Consider the following 26,872-nt stretch of genomic DNA (forward strand, 5'->3'; position numbering starts at 1 on the left):
TCATCTAAGCATAATAAATAAAGACATAGAGAAGAAACGACACATATAAATAGCTGACATCAAAAAGCCTCTCTTAATGCCATTCAGATAATGTCATAGCACTCAGGCTTCCTAAATATAAATTAGCAATGACCAAGTCTGCTCTCTCTTGATGCATCACTTAACCCCATAATCAGAAAATCTATTCTATTCTCTGGCTTAGATTGATGAAGTCACATTGCACTTTTTCTCCAGCTAGACAAAACAATCATGTAGTGAGAATCAATCCTTTGTGTGGCTACAAAATTCCTATCAATATGATAATTAATATCACCCACCTCTTTGGTAAGTCACACTCTGTATTTCAGTTCTACTTTGTTGGGTTGCATTAACATGTCACTAATGAACATTTGTCACCACAAAAACTACTCATGCAGATTATCTAAGGCATCATCTATCCCTCCATCCATTTGAAATATATGCTGTTGCATTTTTTTAATGATAGGAGATGTCATAAAATAAACTAATTAATGCTTTTATAGCTTTTTATTTTAATTAAGGTACACAACTTATTCCATTGCCGTAACCTATGCACAAACACAAATACATATGTGGAGCTTTATATGAAACAGGATCTGTGTTATATCATATTGAACATATCGTTGAATGGATGTATGTTTGTGAATTAAGGGTTTTATAATTGTTTTTATACTTTTATACTGTTGTTTTTCTTGTTTATACTGCTGTTAGCTGCTCAGAGTTCATATGGAGGAAATCAGTCACAGCAATCAATCAATCAATTAATCAATCAATCAATCAACAAACAAACAAATATATGTGATGTGGACAAGCAGGGTTTAATGACATAGGAATCAACATCAAAACATCCATGAGGACATATTTATCCAATAAATGCACACATCTCAATTCAGCAAAAACAGAATATTTCTATACTCCCTTTCCTGCTTTCCTTCCATCCATCTCCATCATAATACATAGCTGAATTGAAAGCAAGATGGCCATTTATCTTCCTTCTATAAGACACAGTCTCTTTATCTCATTTTGTCTGATCTATTCTCATCTCCTGTTTGTCTCCTCCTTTTCTTTTTTCTTTCTTTGTTTTTCTTGTCCATCTAGATAGCAGCAAGTAGCCTCCCTTTCATTCTTGCATTCTTAACTCCAGATTGGGGACATAAAGAAAATTGTATGAATATATGCATGAAGCAGACTTTATTTTCACTGTACCTCCTCCTGCCTCTGCAACTGCTTCTTCCAATTCTCTCAAACCTCTACCTCTGCCCTTTTCTTTTCTCTTCTTCACTTCTCACCTTATTTTACTCAGAGTTTGTGAAGACTGTGCTCTAAAAAACTACTAACACCAATATATTTTCAGAAATCAGTTGCTTCTATCATCTAGCAGTCTGGGGATCAATTTAATAACATGATAGGTTTTTTCCTAGCATTTTCCCACAAGTGTAGGGTTTACTCTTTTTTTTAGATCAGTCAGTGTTGATCCATTGGTTATAACAGGAATTAACTTACTGGCTTGTTTCATGAACCTAATGTCAGGGGTTGAGAAGGAGCGACTAGTCCAAAGTCATTCAACTAGCTTGCATACCTAAAGCAGGACTAGAAACTCTAGAGAAAGTGCAGAGACAACCAGGATGATTAGGGAACTGGACACTGTAACATATGAAGAGTAGTTACAGGAAGTGGGCATGGCAGGCCAGTGAAGAGAAGGACCAGGGGAGACATGATAGCAGATACCTGAGGGGCTGGCATACAGAGGAAGAGGATAGGACTGTTTTCCAAGGCACCAGAAGGCCAGACAAAGAATAATGGATGGAAACTGACTCAACCTGGAAATAAGGAGAGACTTTCTGACAGTGAGAGGTATTAAAGTCGCTCAGATCCAGGCCGATCTCGACTCCAATTGTAAAACAGAGTCGACTGACAATGAGTCAGTCGAGGTGACTGGGGCACGTACTTGTCCACCTGTCTGGGAAGAGTTTGATCTGGTGACACCTGATGAAGTGGACAAGGCCATTGGAGCTGTGAGTTCCGCCACCTGTTTACTGGATCCGTGTCCCTCCTGGTTGGTCTCGGCCGGCAGGGAGGTGACACGGAGCTGGGCCCAGGAGATTACCAACGCTTCCTTGGGGAGGGGAGTTTTTCCAACACTCTATAAAGAAGCGCTTGTGCGCCCCCTCCTCAAGAAGCCTTCCCTGGACCCAGTCGTACTTAACAACTATCGTCCAGTCTCCAACCTTCCCTTTATGGGGAAGGTTGTCGAGAAGGTGGTGGCACTCCAGCGATCCTTGGAAGAAGCCGATTATCTAGGTCCCCAGCAGTCGGGTTTCAGGCCCGGTCACAGCACGGAAACCGCTTTGGTCGCATTGATGGATGATCTCTGGCGGGCCCGGGACGGGGGTTTACCCTCTGTCCTGGTGCTCCTCGATCTCTCAGCGGCTTTCGATACCATCGACCATGGTATTCTTCTGCACCGGTTGGAGGGGTTGGGGGTGGGAGGCACTGTGCTTCAGTGGTTCTCCTCCTACCTCTCTGGCCGGTCGCAGTCGGTGTTAGTGGGGGGTCAGAGGTCGACTCCGAGGTCTCTCCCTTGTGGAGTACCTCAGGGGTCGGTCCTCTCCCCCTTGCTATTTAACATCTACATGAAACCGCTGGGTGAGATCATCCAAGGACATGGGGTGAGGTATCATCAATATGCCGATGATACCCAGCTTTACATCTCCACCCCATGCCCAGTCAACGAAGCGGTAGAACTGATGTGCCGGTGCCTGGAGGCTGTTGGGGCCTGGATGGGTGTCAACAGACTAAAGCTCAACCTGGATAAGACGGAGTGGCTGTGGGTTTTGCCTCCCAAGGACAATCCCATCTGTCCGTCCATTACCCTGGGGGGGAATTATTGACCCCCTCAGAGAGGGTCCGCAACTTGGGCGTCCTCCTCGATCCACAGCTCACATTAGAGAACCACCTTTCAGCTGTGGCGAGGGGGGCGTTTGCCCAGGTTCGCCTGGTGCACCAGTTGCGGCCCTATCTGGACCGGGACTCATTGCTCACAGTCACTCATGCCCTCATCACCTCGAGGTTCGACTACTGTAATGCTCTCTACATGGGGCTACCTTTGAAAAGTGCAGAATGCAGCTGCGAGAGCAGTCATGGGCTTACCTAGGTATGCCCATGTTTCACCATCACTCCGCAGTCTGCATTGGCTGCCGATCAATTTCCGGTCACAATTCAAAGTGTTGGTTATGACCTTTAAAGCCCTTCATGGCATCGGACCAGAATATCTCCGAGACCGCCTTCTGCCGCACGAATCCCAGCGACCGTTTAGGTCCCGCAGAGTGGGCCTCCTCCGGGTCCCGTCAACTAAACAATGTCGGTTGGCGGGCCCCAGGGGGAGAGCCTTCTCTGTGGTGGCACCGACTCTCTGGAACCAACTCCCCCCGGAGATCAGAACTGCCCCTACTCTTCCTGCCTTCCGCAAACTCCTCAAAACCCACCTTTCCCGTCAGGCATGGGGAAACTAAACATCTCCCCCTGGGCATGTTGAACTTATATATGGTATGCTTTTGTGTATGTATTTTAGTATATGGGTTTTTTTAAATTTTTCAATATTTTAATTAATTGGATTATGTATTGGATTGCTTTTCACTTGTTGTGAGCCGCCCCGAGTCTTCGGAGAGGGGCGGCATACAAATCCAAATAATAAATAAATAATAAATAATAAATAAACAGTGGAACAGCTTGCTTGCGGAGGTTGTGAGAGTTCCAACACTTGAGACTTTCAGGAGAAGATTAGATAGCCATTTGTCTGAAATGGTGTAGGGACTCCTGCTTGAGTAAGGGGTTGGAACAGAAGACCTAAATGGTCCCTTCCAACTGTAGTAATCTAGAATTAATGGTTGCCTGCTTTCTTGCCCAGTGTCTTAACTATTAAAGAAAATAAATATTTCTCTACTATTCCTACAAATGAAGGAATAGTTTAACCTTCAAGTTCTCATTTGGTAAACTCCCCTCTCCCAAAAATTATACTTCTTCACCAAGAAATAGTAAGATGTATACCAATGATTTTCAACCTTTTTTGAGCTGTGGCACATTTTTTACATTTACGAAACCCTGGGGCACATTGAGCGGGGGGAGGGGGGAGGCTAAAAAAAGTTTGGACAAAAAAATTCTCTCTCTCTCTTCCTCTCTTTCGCTCTATTTCTCTCTCCCTTCCTCTTTCTCGCCCTTCCTTCTTTCTCTCTCCATCCCTCTTTCTTTCTCTTCCTTCCTCCCTCTCTTTTTTGCTCTCTTTCTCTCTCCCTCCCTCCCTCCCTCTATGTCTTTCTCTCTCTCTCCTTCCCTCCCTCTCTTTCTCTCTCTCTATTGCTTTCTTTCTCTCACTTTCTCTCTCTCTTGCTTTCTTTCTCTTGTTCTCTTTCTTTCTCTCTCTCACTCTTTCTCTCTCTTTCTTTCTTTCTCTCTCTCTTTCTTTCTTTCTCTCTTGCTTTCTTTCTCTCTCTGAGCTTCGCGGCACACCTGACCATGTCTCACGGCACACTAGTGTGCCGCGTCACACTGGTTGAAAAACACTGATGTATACCCTTAATGCTGTGTATATTATGAATAATTTAGAAAAAGAGTCTAATATTGTACCAATAGATAATTTAATTCGAAACTTATGAGCAGTGAATTTTAATCCATGATGGTTAATCAAACTCCAATTTTTTGAACAATTTCATGGAGAGGAATTTAAATCTTCAATAGGGAACTTCCCTTTGGACCACTTCTATTAGAAATCTCCCCATCTGCAAGTGATGGTTCACTTAAATGATAGAATTATGCAAATAGATTGACTGCTATCCCATTAAGCATTATTTCTTTAATCATATTGGAATCACTGTGTTTACTTACTCTAGATTTTGCTGTTGTTGTTTACATCAAAGACTTCTATTTGAATGGCTTCTTTTAGGAAGATGTGTTCCAAGCAGTAAGATCCATCATTGGAAAGACTGTTGTGCACTCTAACAATGCAAACATTAAAGCAGGGCAAAGATAATTGGTCCAGCAATTTTTCACATGTGTCTCCATTTTGTATAGATTGATGATGCTATTCTATTTATCAGGTGGGTCCCTGACACATGTGGAGCCTGTTTTACAGTCCCTAACTTAACCTTGCTGGTAATGCTATATCACCAATATTATGAGTCTCCCTAAACATTTTTAAAGGCTGTTTCAGCACTGTAGTGTATAATGATATTCTAAATTCAAGTGAACATTTATATGAATTCTATCTCTCCGTATCCCCAGTACAGCAGGAAAGCAATACCCTTCCTTTATTGTTTTTTCTCCTCTCCTCCCCCTCTCTCTTTTAAATTATTTTAAAGCAATTTAGTTATAAAATCAGACTCAAATCAGTGCTGACCTTTGTTAAACCATTATTGAATTTAAAATATACCTATATAAAAATATCCATTTAGATATTAGAGAAAATATAGTTTATTGATTTTCTTAGTTTGTTGGGGTTTTGTTTTGTTTTGTTGCAGGAATGGATGATGCAAAATGGAGACGTTTATTCTTCACTCCCAGATAAAATTAAAATTCTGGTGCAAAATTGATGAGGTACCCATTCGATGCAACACTGAATTTTGCTGGCTCAGTCAGTTTCTCAGACTGAAACGTTTGTTTAAATTAAAGTGTTGCTTGTCAAATCTTTTCTGGCAAACAAAGGAAAAAGGCAAAACTTTCCAGAAGAAAATCATATTATTTTAACTCTTTGCAACAGATATTAATGCATTCTCAGGGACAAATTCAGTGCCCATTTGTGTGTGGAATTTTTTTTTTTTATTATTATTATTATTATTATTATTATTATTATTATTATTATTATTTAATAATAATAATAATAATAATAATAATAATAATAATAATAATAATAATAATAATAATGTCAGTACAACACGGCAAACGAGATCACTATGCTGGATTTCGTATTTCATCACCAGTCGGGCGCTTCCCAAGCACCTAGGACTACGTGATGTAGCGGCGAATTATGTTTGCCGATCCCAGTAAAGTGGCCTTTTGCAATTGACAGATGGAGATTTTGTCAATTCCAATGGTTTTCAAATGTCCGCTGAGATCCTTTGGCACTGCACCCAGTGTGCCAAGTACCACTGGGACCACTTTCACGGGCTTATGCCAGAGTTGTTGCAGCTCAATTTTTAGATCTTCGTATTTCACTAATTTCTCTAGCTGCTTCTCCTCAATTCTGCTGTCTCCTGGGATTGCGATGTCGATGATCCATACTTTCTTTTTCTCCACGATCACAATGTCTGGTGTGTTATGCTTCAGAATTCGGTCAATCTGAAGTCGGAAGTCCCACAGTAGTTTTGCTTGCTCATTTTCGACCACTTTTTCGGGCTTATGATCCCACCAGTTCTTTGCCACTGGTAAATGGTAGTTCCGGCACAAGTTCCAGTGGATATTATTATTATTATTATTATTATTATTATTATTATTATTATTATTATTATTACTACTACTACTATTATTGTTGCTATTGATGTTGATGGTGGTGGTGATGGTGGTGGTTGATCATCGCACAAGTCAGCCAGACATTCAGACTAGGTTTGGCATTTTTGTCAACCTATCAAATCCTTACCTGGGATAGGCAGATCTGGATGCTTGATGGTGTTGTGGATATTGTCTCAGAATAGAAGCTATTACAAGTAACCTTGCCTTTTGCAATTGACTGATGGTGAATTTGTGAATGTCTATAGTATTCAAATGGTGCTCCAGTTGTTTTTGGATTGCCCCCAAGGTGCCTGTTACTATTGGTACTATCCTTGCTTGTTTTAGCCACAGTCATTCTATCTCTATTTGTAGTTGTTTGGTGTTTTTTTTAATCTTCTCCAGTTCTTTGTCTTCTATTCTCCTGTTTCTGGTCACTGCCACATCCACTATCCAGACTTTTTTTTAACTTTCTTATCAATAATTGTCAAGTCTCATGTGTTATGTAGCAGGTGCCTGTCTCTTTGAATTCTATAGGCCCAGAACAATTTAACATAGAAACATAGAAGACTGACAGCAGAAAAAGACCTCATGATCCATCTAGTCTGCCCTTATCCTATTTTTTGTATTTTATCTTAGGATGGATATATGTTTATCCCAGGCATGTTTAAATTCAGTTACTGTGGATTTACCAACCACATCTGCTGGAAGTTTGTTCCAAGGATCTACTACTCTTTCAGTAAAATAATATTTTCTCATGTTGCTTTTGATCTTTCCCCCAACTAACTTCAGATTGTGTCCCCTTGTTCTTGTGTTCACTTTCCTATTAAAAACACTTCCCTCCTCAACCTTATTTAACCCTTTGACATATTTAAATGTTTCGATCATGTCCCCCCTTTTCCTTCTGTCCTCCAGACTATACAGATTGAATTCATTAAGTCTTTCCTGATACATTTTATTCTTAAGACCTTCCACAATTCTTGTAGCCCATCTTTGGACCCGTTCAATTTTGTCAATATCTTTTTGTAGGTGAGGTCTCCAGAACTGAACACAGTATTCCAAATGTGGTCTCACCAGCGCTCTATATAAGGGGATCACAATCTCCCTCTTCCTGATTGTTATACCTCTAGCTATTCAGCCAAGCATCCTACTTGCTTTTCCTACTGCCCGACCACACTGCTCACCCATTTTGAGACTGTCAGAAATCACTACCCCTAAATCCTTCTCTTCTGAATTTTCTTAACTTCTGCACTTTCTCTATTTTATGGTTCCAGGGAAAATGATATGTCTTGCCGATTTTCCAATGCACCATTGTGGGTATTTGCCACTGCTTGTAGTCAATTTATGTGATTTTCTTGCAGCAGATAACTAGGTGGTTCGCTGTTTTCTCAGTTTCTTTGCATAGGCGGCACTTACTGGCTGTTGCGCCTTCTCATTTCTGGCTTTGTATGCTGTTGTTGTTGTTGTTGTTACATTACAGAAATAAATTTGTTTCAAATGTAAAATTCTGAAAAGAGTTTCCAGAAATCTCTTTTATTGGATTATTATACGATCCCTTATTCATTTCCATGCCATTTGTGCCATTTATTTTCTTTTTCTTTTTATGACCCATTATCCCTTAATTCGGGATAGAGTTGGGGTTTTTCCTGCCCTTTATTATGGATTGGAAATACCTCACCAACATCTCTTTGATCATTTCAGTGAAACCACAATTTTCTGGGATATGATGCAATGGATTTCACCTTGTATGTACATTACAACCCGTAGAAGAGTATTATTACATTTAAAACTCTGCTTTAGATATATCATCAGTAAGATAGTGTTTTACCTTCTCTCAGCCACAGTTCAAGGTTATAGTCTATAACACAATAGATTGTGTTGTATAATGCTAAATGAAGATCATGTTATATTGAGAAACAAATCAAACAAAGTGTTTTCTACAATAAGTTCTCCCATAAGAGTTTCACTAACTTTTATCATGGAAAAAATAGTATCTTCTTGGTACAGGTAAGATGTGCATAAGATAGTTGTTGAGAAGTTATGATAAGAGAAAATTGTTACTTACAGATGGACTAAAACTGTTCACATATACACTTTTTTACAAATTGCAGAAAATAGTTCTCTTTTATCTATTTTTCTCACAATTGAGATAGCATGGGAAATAATGATGTTTAAGACATTAAAAAGAAAACCACCTGAGTTTCCAAAGGAGTCCACAAAATTGAGATGCTGAAAAGATTTTTTTTAAATCTCTATTATTTTCTAGACATGTGTGGTTTTCCAGAAATCAATAAGGATTATATTAGCTCAGCTTTGATTTACTATCTCAGACTTTAGCAATTTTAGGTAGATTGGAAGGTTTACTTTTATATCACTGTTACTTCAAGTTAAACATCTGACCCACAGAAACAACACAGATTATATAAACCAAATTAATAGATTACACCAGCACTACAGCAACTTTTGTCTTAATTTCTGTTCATCTCTGCTTGACTTGATTTCACTGTGACAAGACAGTTATAGATTTATTTATATTGTTTACTTTTAGTGATATCTAGTTAATTGTTTTTGTAAAAGAGGAAATAGATGCTTCCCACAAAAGCAAGGAAACCTTTGGCAGAAGGGCATGTCATCTTCGCCAACGAGGGGCTTCTGCAGATTTGCCCATTTTGGTTCCATGTAATAGACATCATTTACACATCATTTTCATAAACTCAAAAGATGCCAAGCTACAGCTGGTGGATGAGTTGCACTAATTCCCAGACAAGCTTATTTCAGGCTTGCTAATTCTAAATGTTAAAGGATTTGGAGCTAGTCCTTCCCAAAACATGAAAACTATTATCCAAATAACATTCAAACCATCAAGAACATTTATTTCAAAGTATCATCATAGTTAATATTAGTTGGATGAAATCCTGTTTATTGTACTACTTTATGAGTAATTACCACTTTATTTAAAAAAAGGAAATAAGTTACTATATCTGTAAAAAGCCATGACATACATGAAGTTGTGTCCAGTATATTATTTAATTTTATAACAATCTGCATGGTTGTATTCATTTTTCTTCTCCCTCCTATTTCCATGTTTTCTTTAAAAAACGAAGCTAATTTCTTTTAGTGTTTGTAATTTTAGAGGCCTAAGGATTTTTCAAATGCGTTTTTGGAATGGTGTTGCCACCTTTTTTGCTTCTTACCTTCTGAGCAGCAAAATTGGTTTTTTTTTTTTGAATTATCTAAATTATAAGACCAGGATTTAATCTTTTAAGACCCTAGAGGTCACTGGAACATGGGAAGGGCTAGATTTCCTAATGGTGAGAAATCTTTGATCAGTTGTTTTCCAGCTCCTTGGTGATCTTTCCTTTCTGCCGCTGATAAATTACTTTTGGACCTCTCTCATTATCTTCTCACCAGATTGATTGCTGGATTTAGAATAATTGGGCCACATTATTTCTCTCCCAGTCACTATGAAACTACCGGTATGTCTGAGAGGTGAAGTTTTCTTTATCATGACTCTTCAGAAATAATCGATAAAATACATACCAATTTATGTATAAATTTCAATAAAGTAACATTTATTTATTTTATTTTATTTTATTTATTTATTTTCTCCAATACACAATGAGGGTTTTAGTGGATATATATATATATATATATATATATATATATATATATATATATATATATATATACATACACATAGTAAAATACATGATGAAGGTTATAGAGGAGATACTCATAGTAAAATATATCTAAGAAAGAATAGAAAAGAAGATATAATAATAGAACATACCAATGAAAGAATAGAAGAAGAGATATAGGAATAGAAGAAAGGTACAGGAGATATAGGAGAGCAATAAGACAGGGGATGGAAGGCACTGTAGTGCACTTGTACTCGCCCCTTACTGACCTCTTAGGAATCTGGATAGGTCAACCATAGATAATATAAGGGTAAATGTTGGGGGTTTGGGGATGACACTATGGAGTCCGGTAATGAGCTCCACGCTTCAACAACTCGGTTACTGAAATTATATTTTTTACAGTCAAGTTTGGAGCGGTTAATATTAAGTTTAAATCTGTTGTGTTCTCTTGTGTTGTTGTGGTTGAAGCTGAAGTAGTCTCCGACAGGCAGGACGTTGCAGCATATGATATTGTGGGCAATACTTAGATCTTGTTTAAGGCGTCTTAGTTCTAGGCTTTCTAGGCCCAGGATTGAGTCTCATAGGGTATTCTATTTCGAGTGGAGGAGTGAAGGGCTTTGGACATTTTCAGGGGTGTTAATGTCTGAGATGATTGGGCTTGGGCAACCGCACATGCATGATAGCATGCCCTTTCGGCACCCCAGGGAAAAAAAGGTTCGCCATCACTGCCCTATTCTTCAGGTTAAACATATTCAGTGCCTCCAATTATGTCTCATGATGTTTTCTTTGCAATCAACCTGTCCTATTGATTGCCATCTCTTGGGATCATAAATTGATTGCCATCTCTTGGGTATTCTGTTTCGAGTGGAGGAGTGAAGGGCTCTTCTGGTGAAGTATCTTTGGACATTTTCAAGGGTGTTGAACATTGACATATGAAGAGCCTAAACAACCCATAGAGAGAATCCTAAGGAGAATATCTGGTTCTAGGCATGTAGCGGAATGAAGTCCAAACTCTCAGGATGGAGGGAATGCGTTCTAGAGGAGCAAAATGAAATGGCTCCTTCAAAGGACTTTAGTTGGGAAAGATTTCTGTTCAAAGCTGAAGAACAATAGAAAAATCTTATTAGAGGAACCTCAGCATGTCTTTGTTGGTTTTGGAACATGACAAAGCATTAACCTGATCTATTTAGTTCCAGGTGGAATGCTAGAAGATACAGATATATTTTCATTAAGTTATTTTTTCCCTAAACACAAACATACATCAAATAGATATTTTTATTTTATTTTTTTTTAAGTTCAGAGGCAATGCTTTTGTTATGAAAAAGCACATTTCACATTTCATCTAGAGAGGTTACATCTATAATGTATTTGCATGAAAAAGCAGATGATTCTATTCTAAGCCAAAGGCTAACTTGGTTTTACCGTTAAATATATATCTGAATGAGATTTATCCAAGGTCAAAATATGACATTTTTAGAGAATAGTGAATAGTTCATCACGTGCAAGTGAGCACTTTGTTTCATTGTCTGAAATCTAATTTCAAAAGAACAGAAAAGTGCTTAAGAGAATAAAGATTAGAAAATAATTACTCCAGTTCCTAGACCATGTTCAGTTAAGTATAAAATAAACAGAAATAATTAAGGGCGCATCTTACACAGCATCAAAGAAGAATTGAATTGTAGAGGTAAACAGGCATTTCTGGAGGAAAAAGTTAGGTTCACTAGGTACTTGGAACTCTTTGGACTGAAATCTGCTTCATCATATATATAAAGTTAACCCCAGATGGTAGGTAGAATGCAGGGATGGGCTCCATTGATCTTTGCCACTGGTTTGCATTGCGACCTTTGCGCTCACTATGCTCATGTGCATGTGTGCATCCCCTCGTTTGGCTTTCGTGCATGCTGAGTAGCTGAAATCAGCCTGAAACACAGCTGACAAACTGATCAGCTTTGTTTCCGGCGAAGGAATAAAGGTCAGTATAAACCCAGGGGTGGGCGTGAGGGACCATGTACAGTGGTCCCTCGACTTGCGCGTTCTCGATTAGCGCGAAACGCTGCAACGCGGTTTTTCAAAAAATATTATTTAAAAAATAAAATATTAAAATATTATTTTAAAAAAAAATTTTTAAAAAAAAAATTTTTTTTTTAAAAAAAATTTTTTTTTATTCTGTTCCCTGAATGGAGACCGCTGGCCGCTCAATCGGGCCGGCAGGGAACAGAATGGAGCCTTCCGCGGCGGGGCTGGGGGAGCCGAGCCCAGCCCCGTGACATTCGCTTTCCTGCCACCCGCAGCCGAGTGATCGTGGGCTCCTTCGCAACCTCAGAGAGCTTCCTGGTTTTCGTGAGCTTTCATGCCCAGGAAGCTCTCCGAGGTTGCGAAGGAGCCCAGGATCACTCGGCTGCAGGAAAGCGAATGTCACGGGGCTGGGCTCGGCTCCCCCAGCCCCGCCGCGGAAGGCTCCATTCTGTTCCCTGAATGGAGACCGCCGGCCGCTCAATCGGGCCGGCAGGGAACAGAATGGAGCGTTCCGCGGCGGGGCTGCTATGGGGGGGGAGACGAGCCCAGCCCCGTGACATTCGTTTTCCTGCCGCCGGCAGCCGAGTGATCCTGGGCTCCTTCGCAACCTCGGAGAGCTTCCTGGGCATGAAAGCTCACGAAAACCAGGAAGCTCTCTGAGGTTGCGAAGGAGCCCACGATCACTCGGCTGCAAGCGGGAGGAAGGCGAATCCCACGGGGCTGGGCTCGGTTATCCCCCCGGCTCCCCTCCTACCAGCCCCGCCGCGGAAGGCTCCATTCTGTTCCCTGAATGGAGACCGCGGGCCGCTCAATCGGGCCGGCAGGGAACAGAATGGAGCGTTCCGCGGCGGGGCTGGGGGAGCCGAGCCCAGCCCCGTGACATTCGCTTTCCTGCCACCCGATTGAGCGGCCCGCGGTCTCCATTCAGGGAACAGAATGGAGCCTTCCGCGGCGGGGCTGGTAGGAGGGGAGCCGGGGGGATAACCGAGCCCAGCCCCATGGGATTCGCCTTCCTCCCGCTTGCAGCCGAGTGATCATGGGCTCCTTCGCAACCTCAGAGAGCTTCCTGGTTTTCGTGAGCTTTCATGCCCAGGAAGCTCTCCGAGGTTGCGAAGGTTACATCTTCCGCTGCCAGCCAGGCCATGCTGGCGGCAGCGGAACAATCGCTGGCTGTCAACTTTTCTTTTTAAAACTGGGCAGGAGCTGACTTGCCTCCCCAGTGCTAAAAAGAAAAGTTGACAGCCAGCGCTGCGAAACCGCCGAAACCGGAAGGGGCGAGGTGGGGGAGAACGGGAGGCTCAGCATTCCGTCAGCCGCAGCGCTGGCTGTCAATTTTTCTTTTTAAAACTGGGCAGGAGCTGACTTGCCTCCCCAGTGCTAAAAAGAAAAGTTGACAGCCAGCGCTGCGACTGACGGAATGCTGAGCCTCCCGTTCTCCCCCACCTCGCCCCTTCCGGTTTCGGCGTTCGGCAATGGAGTCCGGCGCTGGGGCCATGCGGGGCCGCTCATCCAGGGGGGCGTGGACTGGCAAGCGGCAAGTGATCTGGCGGGAAGACCAAGGGAAGGTTCCTTCAGCCGCCCAACACCTGATCCGCTCCGCAGCGCGGCAGCAGCGAGGAGCCGAAGATGGGGTTTCCCCTTTGCCTTTACCCCATCTTCGGCTCCTCGCTGCTTCCGCGCTGCGGAGCAGATCAGCTGTTGGGCGGCTGAAGGAATCTTCCCTTGGTCTTCCCCGCCGCCCACACGCAAACTCCACCATCTGCGCATGTGCGGCCATGAAAAAAATGGCGCACATGCGCAGATGGTGGTTTTACTTCCGCATCCAGTATAACGCGGAAATCGGTTAGCGCGGGAGGTCTTGGAACGTAACCCCCGCGCTAATCGAGAGATCACTGTATAAGCAGAAGAACAGGAAAAACCTTCAAAACAGTAAAAAAAAAATTGCATTGTTTTCAAAAAGATGGTGCTGCCCACGGACTGCCACTGGCCGATCCAGTTCAGTGAAATAACCAGCAGGTTGCTACCAGTTTGGGCGATCTGGTCCAAATTGGGAGGAACTCATCTCTGGTAGAATGGATATTCAAACACAGGAAGAAATCTCTAGCTGAGGACATCACGAAAAGAGAAAATTCTGCAGAATCTTTTTGCTGCAAACCTGTCGTTTGTTTTCTTATGTCTTGGCATGAGCAGCTGAAATAAATAATAAGGAAAACTGCTGGGAAGGAAAGGAGTCAACAACCCTTTGTTGATATGTAGTGAATCAATTGGGGACTGCAATATTACTATCCTACTGCTTAAAATATGACTCTTGTTAAAAAATCAATGGTTAGCCAGAGCTCTACTGAACAACTTGCCCATCCTGATTAAGAGCTGGAACCTACAGCTTTGTTTCCTGGTTCTCACATTTCTCGTAACATCTTCTTGCTAGTGAAGTAGGATAATTCTCAGCCATTGACCTTGTTGTGAAAGGCTCCTTATCCCATAAATTACCAATCCCCATGAGCTATCTAGTAATAAGGAAAATGCTGAGGATTTTTTTTAAAAAAAACCAAGATAAACAGCAGGCTCCAAATAACTAATAAAAATGACATAGAGAATAGATTAGGTAAAGACGTAGGGTAAACTCCATGGGAAGGTTAACTGTTCTGTTCCTCTTTGCCCACAGATACTGAAAATAAACAATAAGAATGACATAAACAGCAGTTGGGCTAGAACTGACTCTTATGAAGACAATGGAATGGAAACTGCTTAACTTAATAATTGAATAAGGATGAACCATGACCAGTGGTAATTCTCATAAGTTTACTAGTTAGTGCATTTTAGTAACATATTTTGGATCCAGTATTAAATGTATTAATAGAGGCATCTGAAGTACCTTGCACAATCTGAATATGGAAAAGCTGTGTGACTTTGTTGAAAAAGCAGATTTTAATTATTATAATGTACCATTATTGGGCTGAATATGCCAGTTGATTGAGCCAAATAAAACATGATTTCTTTTTGAATATATCTAGCTAAGTGAACCCATTACGTACTGGATAGTAATTCTTTTACTGTTAGTATAGCCCTTCATGGCATCGGACCAGAATACCTCCGAGACTGTCTTCTGCCGCATGAATCCCAGCAACCAGTTAGGCCCCACAGAGTTGGCCTTTTCCGGGTCCCGTCGACGAAACAATGTCGTCTGGCGGGACCCATTGGAAGAGCCTTCTCTGTGGTGGCCCCGACTCTCTGAATCAACTCCCCCCGGAGATTAGGATTGCCCCCACCCTCCTTGCCTTTCGCAAACTCCTTAAAACCCATCTTTGCTGTCAGGCATGGGGAAATTGATTCCCCTGGGCCTTTTCCACTTTATGTGTGGTTTGTATGAGATGTATGATTGTTTTTTATGTTAAGGGTTTTTAAATTGGTTTAACCATTGGATTTGTACTGTTTGTTGTTGTGAGCCGCTCCGAGTCTCCAGAGAGGGGCGGCATACAAATCTAATAAATAATAATGATAATGATAATAGTTCCTAACGTTCTATTGAATCTACCTTCTTATGACTGGAATCCACAATTTGTGACCCCCACTCTGAAGTAATAAAGGATAGGTATCTATGCATTTCAATAGACAGGAAACCTACAAATATTTGCACACATAAATGTACACTGCTTTAAGAAAACACCTTTGGTTATATGTCATCTGTTAATTTGTTTTAATAGATTTTTAAAAGAAAGATGCAAAGACAACATGCAGAGAAAAATGGTTTAAAACTACTCAGCGTAGGCTAAAGTTCTACCCCTAAAAAAGTTCCTAAACCCTTTACTGAATCTTATTTCATGAACCTAATTAGGCATTTATATTGCTTACATTCAGTTATCAATCTGCAATCAGAAACCTTTCTCTGGTGCTAGTTTCTCACCTTTATATTCTCCCTCTGCCTTCCAGATGTCTGGCTTTAAAGTACGCCTGGTGTGAATTCGAGATGGGGGAAAAAAACCTTAGATAGCCAGCTAATGAGAAAATTGAGAAAAAGCAGTTGCTTTAAAAATCTATCATCTATAAAAGGCACAGAGGAATAATTTATGCATACCACCAAATCTCTCCACCTTAACAAAAATCTTCCATAATAGCACCACATGCCTTCTGCTTGCTTTTTCTCTTTGATATACTTGACAACACTCATCTATTTAGCAGTGAGTTCTTTTACACATAAAAATCCCATTCCTCCTTCTTACAATTAGTCTGTTGTTGATGTTTTTTTCCCTAGCTTTGATTATAAACTTCTTTGAATTCAATTGTCGGTGGAAAGTGTAATTTATATTATCAATCCCTTCTTTGCTTTTGATATTTTTTCTGGATTGTCAAGAAAAATATAGACATCTTTTCAGAAGAGTTTACCTTATTTGCCAACATTGGCTTAGAATAGCCATATCTAGAATTTGCTGCATTTTTTAAAAACACTCCATAAAAAGGTATCTTCCAAATCAGAGTGCTTGCTCTAAACAATTATGAATGTAAATTGAATCAAATACACTTCTGAATTTGGTTATTTAATGCCTATATTGTGAGGCAAATATCAAGTTTTTATAAGTAATTTTCTTTTATTGGTTATTTCCCATGTTCTTGTATTTGAATTGTGGCCATATAATGGCTTGCTTGCTTGCTTGCTTGCTTGCTTGCTTGCTTGCTTGCTTGCTTGCTTGCTTGCTTGCTTGCTTGCTTGCTTGCTTGCTTGCTTGCTTGCTTGCTTGCTTGCTTGCTTGCTTGCTGGCTTGCTTGCTGGCTGGCTGGCTGGCTGGCTGGCTGGCTGGCTGGCTGGCTGGCTGGCTGGCTGGCTGGCTGGCTGGCTGGCTGGCTGGCTGGCTGGCTGGCTGGCTGGTTGGTTGTTCTGCTGGGTTGGTTGTTCAAGGGTACAAATTTCAGACACACACACGTTTGAAAATTCAAAACAATGTTCTTTATCCCAAAATTCAAAATAAACTAAGCACTATTTTTGTATTGCAAAGAGCACTCTTCCCAAAACAACCGGGTAGTCTGTACAGTTAACCTTAAGCAGTCATTAAGTACGTAGCTAGCAGCTGTGAAGAAACTTCACATCCCTTCTTCTTCCAACGAAGTGAGACACGAAGTGAGACACACACGTTGCTCTTCTTTGTTTTCAAAGGCGTGAAAAATCAACAAGCAAAGTCCAGAAACCAGCAACCCAGGATTCCTGATGAACTGTGATTAGATACTCTTCCACAACAGCCAAACCCCCATGCTGCTATTTAGAGCAGCAGCCCTAATTACTGGAACCCCACCCAAACACAGTTGGCCGCTCTTATCTCCTGTAATATGTCCTTACTTGGTCTCTTCTACGCATAATTCTGCGCTTGCGTGGATCCAAAACATCTTTATCCGAATCAATAGAAGATAAAGGAGATTGACTGCCTGGGCTGTGTGCCAAGTCCCTCTCTGCTAAGTCACTCCCACCTTCTTCTTCGTCCAAGGAAACTAAACTCTGAACTGACTCTGTCGGCAATAACACAGGCCTGTGACATGTTGAAGTTTCCCCTGCATCCACCTCCATATTCCCTGGGGCAGGAGCTGGGCCAGAGCCAACCACAAAATTTATTTATTTATTTATTTATTTATTTATTTATTTATTTATTTATTTATTTAATTAATCCATTCATTCATTCAGGTATAGTTCAATGTGTCAGCGAACCAAATAGCATCTGAGAAATAAACCATTTCCATGCCTGTGCTTATTAACAGCCACGTTTGGATTCGATTTGAATCATTCCAACTCTGAGTCCCTTAGATTACATCCGGGTCAAAAACCATATCACATCCCCACACCCACAAGTGCAGTCATGAGGACCAATCCTATGCAGGATTCCTGATTCCTTCCTGTGTTCGTTACTATGGCACTAGCAAAAAGGAATGTGTGGTGGCATATCTGTCTCTCTCTCACACTCCCCCCCCTTCCAATTTCCTCTATAACTATCAAACTGTTTCAGGCCAACATTTGACTTCACATAATGACTTTGGGCCTGACACAATGATTCTTTTGACTTTGCTTTGTCAGATTCTAATTCAGAGTAAAAGGAGGAAGAGTTGGAACTGAGACCCTCCTGATGGCGTGGTCTCCTCTGAATGAATAGAAACCATGGGCAGAGGATGAGGCAGTCTGGTGTGCGGGGATGCCAATTGGAAAGAGAACCACCAACAGGAGAGGAACGTTTGCAAAAAGCCAGCAGAGATGACAGACTCCAAACCACCTTTGATGAGGAACAGCTGCCTTCCCTGCCCAATCTGTAGGTGAGGACAACAGAGCAGAGGGAGGCATTGAGGTGGTCAGCAGGGTTGCTTATAGGGAAGGAGTCCAGCTCTTCTTCACAAGGAACATCTGGGAAGGGTGATTTAACCAGATGCTGGTGGAAGATGTATTTGTTGGGAATACCTGATTGCTTTGATGTGCATCTTCCCAGATTTTCCTATTTATTGAATTTTGGGCTGTGCTTTTGGACTCTGAACTGTGGACTTTGCTTGTGTGCTTTGGACTTGGTTCTCTAACTTCAGAGCCTATACTGTGCTTTTGTTATTGAAAATCTGGACTTGTGTTATGGAATTATTATTATTATTATTATTATTATTATTATTATTATTATTATTAATTAGATTTGTATGCCGCCCCTCTCCGTAGACTCGGGGCGGCTCACAACAATAACAAAGACAATGTAACAAATCTAATAATTTAAAAAACACTAAAAAACCCCATTATTAAAAGCAAGCATACACACAAACATACTATATAGGTCCGGGGGAGATGTCTCACTTCCCCAATGCCTGACAGCAGAGATGGATCCTAAGAGCTTTACAAAAGGCAAGGAGGGTGGGGGCAGTTCTGATCTCTGGGGGGAGCTGGTTCCAGAGGATCGGGGCCACCACAGATAAGGCTCTTCTCCTGGGTCCCGCCAAACAACATTGTTTAGTCGACGGGATCCAGAGAAGGCCAACTCTGTGGGACCTAATCTTGGTACTTGGTACTTATCGGTATTGTTACTTTCCTTTTCCTCATGGATCACTTAGGACTAATATGTTGAACTGGAGAATTCAAACTGAGACAAAACTGAGGGCTGGGGTGGAGCTTCCCCACACTATTGGTGAGTCATTTGATACTGTGATAAATGTGCAATAAACAGATTCTACTCAACTTCTACCTTGCCAGTGTGATGGGTCAAAGCATATATTGAGAAAGATATTTATATATGTTTTTTAAAAAATAAATATTAGTTCTGAACACCTTCACAGGCCAGAAATTTCTTTTTACTGCCAGTATTAGGCCTTTGATATTTTCACTCAAAATCCATTCCTCATGTTTGAGAAGTTTAATCTATTCTGGGATTTGTTTTGTTTTTTAAAAAAAATTGTGCGTGTGATAGATTCAGCAATGCAAGGGAGAGTAAGGCCAACAAAACTTGGCTCAGTAATAAAAACATTTGAAGTCAGTAACCCTTCTTTAAGTCGCATAAAGATTTTCCCATACATTCTGTCTTGCCCTCTGTTTGACTGTATGTCTGAAAATTAATTAGAAACATATAAAAAGAAACTTGAACAATCATATTGGCTGTCATCATATTTTATTTTTGTTTTATTACTTTTCTATATTTTGTTTCTTATAGACAGAAACATAACAAACACTTTAAAGCTTTTCTGGAGGTCAGTGAGAAAAGAGGGGAAATTATGTACAATTACTCTCTCTCTCCCTCTCTCTCTCTCACACACACACTAAATGCTATGAATACTTGGAGTAGAAATTTATTTCATATGACATGGAGGAAGTGCCTCCACAATGATCATAACAATAACATCCCCAAATATACTAGCATAAAAACTGCTATCATCCTCATGCTTCAGGGCATAAAGAGATTGGGGTCAAAATTCAATGTTCCTCAGTTCAGAGGCTGGGTATACCAGATAAAATTTCCCTTTCTCCATCTTCTTTTAAAACCGTCAGCAAAGAATAGATCAATTGCAGGAGAAATAGCTTAATTATGAAGTTTTCGTGCGTTGGCTGATTTGATGGTATATTCCTGGAGGATTTCTAGTACGCAAATGACCTATTATCTAAACCTTTGTGCATATAATAGAATAGAATAGAATAGAATAGAATTTTATTGGCCAAGTGTGATTGGACACACAAGGAATTTGTCTTGGTGCATATGCTCTCAACGTACATAAAATAAAATATACATTTGTCAAAAATCATGTGGTACAACACTTAATGATTGTCATAGGGATCAAATAAGTAATGAAGAAGCAATATTAATAAAAATCTTAGGATATATGCAACAAGTTACAGTCATACAGTCAACATGGGAGATAGGAATGATGAGAAAAACTAGTAGAATAGAAGTGCAGATTTGGTAGAAAGTCTGACAGTGTTGAGGGAATTATTTGTTTAGTAGAGTGATGGCGTTCGGGGGAAAACTGTTCTTGTGTCTAGTTGTCTTGGTGTGCAGTGCTCTGTAGCAACGTTTTGAGGGTAGGAGTTGAAACAATTTGTGTCCAGGATGTGAGGGGTCAGTAAATATTTTACCCGCCCTCTTTTTGACTCGTGCAGTATACAGGTCCTCAATGGAAGGCAGATTGGCAGCAATTGTTTTTTCTGCAATTCTGATTATTCTCTGAAGTCTGTGTCGGTCCTGTTGGGTTGCAGCACCAAACCAGACAGTTATAGAGGTGCAGATGACAGACTCAATGATTCCTCTGTAGAACTGAATCAGCAGCTCCTTGGGCAGTTTGAGCTTCCTGAGCTGGCACAGAAAGAACATTCTTTGTTGTGCTTTTTTGATGATGTTTTTGATGTTAGGTGACCATAAATATAAATATATACAATGTCCTCTTTAAGGATGTAGGAGAATGTCAGTTAACAGTTCAATGCAAACACAACTAATTTGTACTGAGACATTTATCTTTTCAGATCCCATACATACCTACCTGGATTTTACGATATAGTTTTCATTCTTTAAAATGCTATATAATAAGGAAACATGCCTACAAAAGATTGGCTATTATTTCTGATCAGCAATATTGATTTACAATAAGGGTTTTTTAGCTGTTTTAGTATTGGATTTACATGCTGTTTTTTATTACTGTTGTTAGCCGCCCTGAGTCTACAGAGAGGGGCGGCATACAAATCCAATAAATAAAATAAATAAAATAAATAAGAACAAGAATGTTACTGATTTTAAATTCTGGTTAGCACTAACTAGAAATGGCAGCCACTGAATAGCTGATAATTATCTTAAAGAAACTGCATGATCACAAGCTAAACAGTAAGAACAGTGAATGAAAAAAATGGAAAAGAAAACCAATAAATGATGGACAATACCTGAAAAAAATATTACGTAGTATGAACAGTAGCAAAATCTAGCAGTAGTTTCAGATTGGATCCTTCAAGAAGATTACATAAGGATAAATCTTAATAGCACCAGAACAAGCATAGCAACAATGTCATAAAAAAAACCAAAATACAAAAAGAAAAAAGATTTTAAAAATGTGGTTCCTATTAGTACTCAGAATTGCAGCAATTCCTGATCTTCTCCAAAATTACAATCTCAATAAATTTGAGAGGGCAAAGTAATGTCTATTAAATCATTTAAATTCATAGTGTACAGTACATATTTTGCCAATATTTATGCAGCAATAAAACTATAGCTTCCATTCATAATATCAGCCAGAGCATAAGAATAGTAACAACCTTGGTAAAATGAACAATGGAAAAAGGATTGAAGCCAAGGAAGTGAAATCAATATCAAATGAACATAACTGGCTGACATATTTTTATTCAACGAACTACTCCTTATAGCTGAGAATACATACAGGTCATTTGCTTGTTCACACCAATAACCCATTAATTCTATCCATTTGCTTCCAGATAGTCTACAGGCTTCACATGGCCAATTGTTTCTGCTCCAAAATATAGGCGTGTTTAACTATCACTGAAAATGAAGGTCATAATCATATTCTAAGTGAATTTCAAAAAGTCTCTAATCTCTGCACTATGCACATGTACAGTGTTACCTCTACCTAAGAACACTTCTACTTACGAACTTTTCTAGATAAGAACCGGGTGTTCAAGATTTTTTTTGCCTCTTCTCAAGAACCATTTTGCATTTACAATCCTGAGCCTCCGAAACTGTAACTGCAGGGAGGGAGAAGTCTCCATGGGGCCTCTCTAGGAATCTCCTGGGAGGAAACAGGACCTCCATCCTTTCTGTGGTTTCCCCAATCGCACACATTATTTGCTTTTACATTGATTCCTATTGGAAAAATTGCTTCTTCTTACAAACCTTTATACTTAAGAACCTGGTCACGGAACGAATTAAGTCCGTAAGTAGAGTTACCATTGTATTGTGAAAAGAAAGCCTCATTGAATGCATACCTATTGTGGAAGTTAGAGGTACCTTGTAATAACCCTTTTCTAACAGTGACCACAGCACAATCCAGTTTTGACTCAACGTACGTCCTCTCATAAACAACCCCAAAAGCAGAACAACCAATTTCAACTTTTAAGGAAGTCAACTATGACAACATAGACTCTGACCTCTCATTTCTTGATTGGAACGCAATATACTCCAGCTGTATCAATGTAGATGACTATTATAATATATTTCTGCTCGAGATCCAAAGAGTCATAAAATTACATGTACCGCTAATATACACCAAAACCAAGAGAAATAAATTACCCATAAAAATAAGAAAGCTACAATAAAAAAAAAGATTACTTTGGCGTAAAAAAACCCCAGGCTATGTTGCAAACTTTAAAAACCGCTATAAATATTTGTGTCATCAAATAAAGACTGAATGTACCAACTATCATATCAAACAAGAAGAAAACCTCCTACTCATGAAATCCACTTATGCCTTCTATAACTTTGTAAACAACAAACCTAAAGACTCTAGATCCATCCCACCACTTATGGGACCAAACGACAAAGAGTATATTGATGAAACAATTAAAACCACCCTCTTTAACAACTTCTTCAGCTCTGTCTTTGGGAATATTAATGACTCATGCCCAGCATTTCCTAGTCGCACTCCAACTAACTTCAATGATTTAACACAAATCAACTTTACTGAAAAAAATGTTAAGAAATCACTGCACAACCTAAAACCATTTATATCTATCGGACCTGACGGACTATGTGCATACCTCTTAAAAAATCTCTCCTCAACTCTGGCTGAACCACTAAGCATAATTTTCAAAATATTTTCTACAACTAGTTCCCTACCCAAACTCTGGTCTCTAGCCACAGTCATCCCTATTTTCAAAGAGGGTGATCCTAGCAATGTTGAAAATTATAGACCAATCTCCTTGACCTTGCCAAGTCATGAAATCCATCATTAACTAATCTATTACAACCCACCTTGAAACAAACAACCTACTTTCCAACAAACAATTTGGTTTCAGAAAAAAGTTATCCTGCAACCTGCAACTTTTAAACTGCAAAAACATATGGACTACCCAAATTGACCATGGTAAATCAATTGATGCAATCTACATAGACTTTTGCAAAGCCTTTGATTCAGTAGTTCACAACAAACTTCTTATGAAACTAAAATCTTATGGCATCTCAAGACCACTGCACAATTGGATATCAGCGTTCTTCTCTAACAGCCAACAGGTGGTCAAAATAAGTAATGCCGTATGTAATCCTGCTCCAGTTAACAGTGGCGTTCCCAAAGGCAGTGTTCTAGGACCTACTCTCTTTATACTCTACATAAACGATCTCTGTGACAATATTACAAGCAATTGTGTTCTCTTTGCTGATGATGTTAAGCTATTTAATACCTCTGATAATACTTCTACCCTTCAAAAGGACATTGACCATGTAGCTGAATGGTCTAACAATTGGCAACTCCAAATCTCATCCAACAAATGCCCTGTCCTACACATTGATAAAAAGAATCTGAATACTAAATACACACTTGGACAAACTGAACTCGTAGAAGATCCTCACTCAGTCAAAGACCTTGGAGTACTCATTTCCAATGACCTAAGTGCCAGAGCCCACTGCAACAACATTGGCAAAAAAGCATTAAGAGTCACAAACTTAATTCTATGCAGCTTCTTCTCTAGAAACACCGATCTACTAACCAGAGCATACAAAACATTTGTCAGACCAGTTCTTGAATACTGCTCACCTGTACGGAATCTACACTGCATAACAGACATTAATACAATTGAAGGAGTCCAGAAATACTTCACAAGAGGAGTCCTCCACTCCTCTTCACGCAACAAATTATCTTACTCCTCCAGACTTCAATTACTATGTTTAGAAAATTTACCTTCACCTCCGAACTGATTTAACTGTTGTTTATAAAATCATACATCACAATGTACTCCCTGTTAGCAACTACTTCACCTTTAACAACAACAACACAAGAGCACGCAATAGATACTGTTATGTCTGTCTGTTTATTAAAAGCCGGCCGCTAGGAGTTCAGCGAGCCGGGCTATCCAAGGTGCTGATTGGCGCGCCTCCCTGGATACACTGTAAGCGGGAAGTTTCCCTGTTCTTAATTGGTCGCTGCCTCAGGCAGCTATGTGTATAAAAGCTTCTGTATTGTTTATCTTACTCTAAGCCTGTACCTGCCAGCCTGGCATGAGTTCTAATTAAAGTGTTCTGTGTTCTGACCTACCGGAGGCCTCACTTATTATACTGGCGATGAGAGGCGAGCAATCCATGCGAAGTCTTACTAAGTAATATACAGTAAGTGAGGATGTCCGTACAGCTGACCTTTCCCCCTTTCGACCCTCAAGGGGAGACGTGGGATTCCTACGTGGCCCGCTTCGATTGTTTTCTAATTTCAAATGGATATACTGAAATATCAGGGGATAGGAAGCGGTCATATTTCCTGGGGTTTTGTGGCCCAGAGATGTTTGAGACGGCGAGGGCTCTGTTCGCCCCAGTCTCAATACATGACATTCCGTGGCAGCAATTCCTGTCTACGCTGCAGGATCATTATGCCCCTGCCCCGTCCCGCTGTGCCCGGAGATACAAGTTTTACCAAAGGAACCAGGCAGAAGGGGAGTCAATTAATGATTTTGTCGCCGCTCTCCGCAGGGCAGCTTTATACTGCGAATTCACAGATCTAAATGACTATTTACTTGATCGATTGGTTTTTGGGGTGAGGGATGGACGCCTTAAGCGGCGTCTCCTGGCCACCCGGGACTTAACTTTTCAAACAGCTCTGGCAGAAGCCCGTGCATTCGAGCTGTCAACATTGTCTCTAGCGGCCATGGACAGCTCGGTAAACGTCACAAGTAAAGGGCTGCCGCTTCCAGATAAGCCCCCGCCTGTGGCAGACAAGGAGGATTCCAATGCCGGGGAGGAGGAAGAGGTCTGCTGGCTGGCAGCTAACCGCAGCCGAAATCTGCCTGCTGCCCGTTCCCGTCCTCCGCTGTCTCCGTGTTGGGGCTGCGGGGGAAGCCATTTTAGAGCGAGCTGTCCATTCAGGGACGCTGCGTGCAGGCGATGTGGTGCCCGGGGGCATATTGCGAGGGTCTGCCGTTCCTGTAGATCCCCACCAACCCCGAGAAGGGAGCAGAGGGAGTCCCAGAATTATAATTCTCGCTGGCAAAGGCAATTTTCATCAAACCGCCGGGATGAATGTAACACCGTCTACAGTTTTCCGCGCCAAACTACCTCGTATGTCAGGAAGACGTCGAGCGGCACAGAGAAAATTTCTGTTGAGGTTCGCCTGGGAGACACTTGGTGCTCAATGCAAGTTGACACTGGCTCAGCGCACTCTTTGGCTTCATGGTCTACCGTAAAGCGTTGTTTTCCCCGTTTAAGCAAGAATCACCTTCAGCCCTGCAGCTCCGTTCTCAGAGACTACCAAGGCTCTTCAATTCCGATTTTGGGGGAGGGTCGTTTTACGGTTAAATTCAAATCTTTTGTGGGCAAGCTGCCTTTAATTGTGGTGGATGGACCTTTCTCAACTCTTTTGGGGCTAAATTGGTTTAATTCATTGGGGTTATCTGTCACCGGGGTTAATTTGGTACAGGGGGCTTCAGCCTTTGAGAAACTTGCTAAGGAATTTCCGTCAGTATTCAACGAAGGGTTGGGCTGTTACACGGGTAGCCCTATATCATTCAGTCTTGACCCCCAGGTTCCAGCGGTGAGGCTGAAAGCCCGCAGGGTCCCCATTCCTCTCAGGCCAAAGGTGGACGCGGAACTGGACCGTCTTATATCTCAAGGTGTTCTAGAGCCTGTGGACCAAGCAGCGTGGGAAACCCCATTGGTCATTGCATTTAAGGGGGATGGGGGTATAAGACTATAAATAAAATAAAAATATAATAAATAAATAAATAAATAAATAAATAAATATAAATAAAATAAAATAAATAACATCATGGAAAAATGGTGGAATAGGATTAGAGGTACTGAAGACTACATTTCCTATATCTGCCTTCATAATACTCCATATCGAAGATCATTATATTTTAAAAATATTGTAACCTGCTCAGCATATGTTAGATATCGATTAGACTAGAAATATAATATGTTTCACTTCTGCAGCTGCTATTTCTGCATGAAATAAAAAAATGTGGTACCACTGTTGTATAAAATAAGGCCTTGATGCATTTATTTACCCATTTGGCTATATGGCCTCTTTCTTTACGTTTTGAAGTATACTTACTGAATATCTTACTGTTCTTTTAGGACCTCAAGATGGCAGCA

This window comes from Erythrolamprus reginae, chromosome 3, assembly GCF_031021105.1.
Source record: "Erythrolamprus reginae isolate rEryReg1 chromosome 3, rEryReg1.hap1, whole genome shotgun sequence".
Classification (NCBI taxonomy): domain Eukaryota; kingdom Metazoa; phylum Chordata; class Lepidosauria; order Squamata; family Dipsadidae; genus Erythrolamprus; species Erythrolamprus reginae.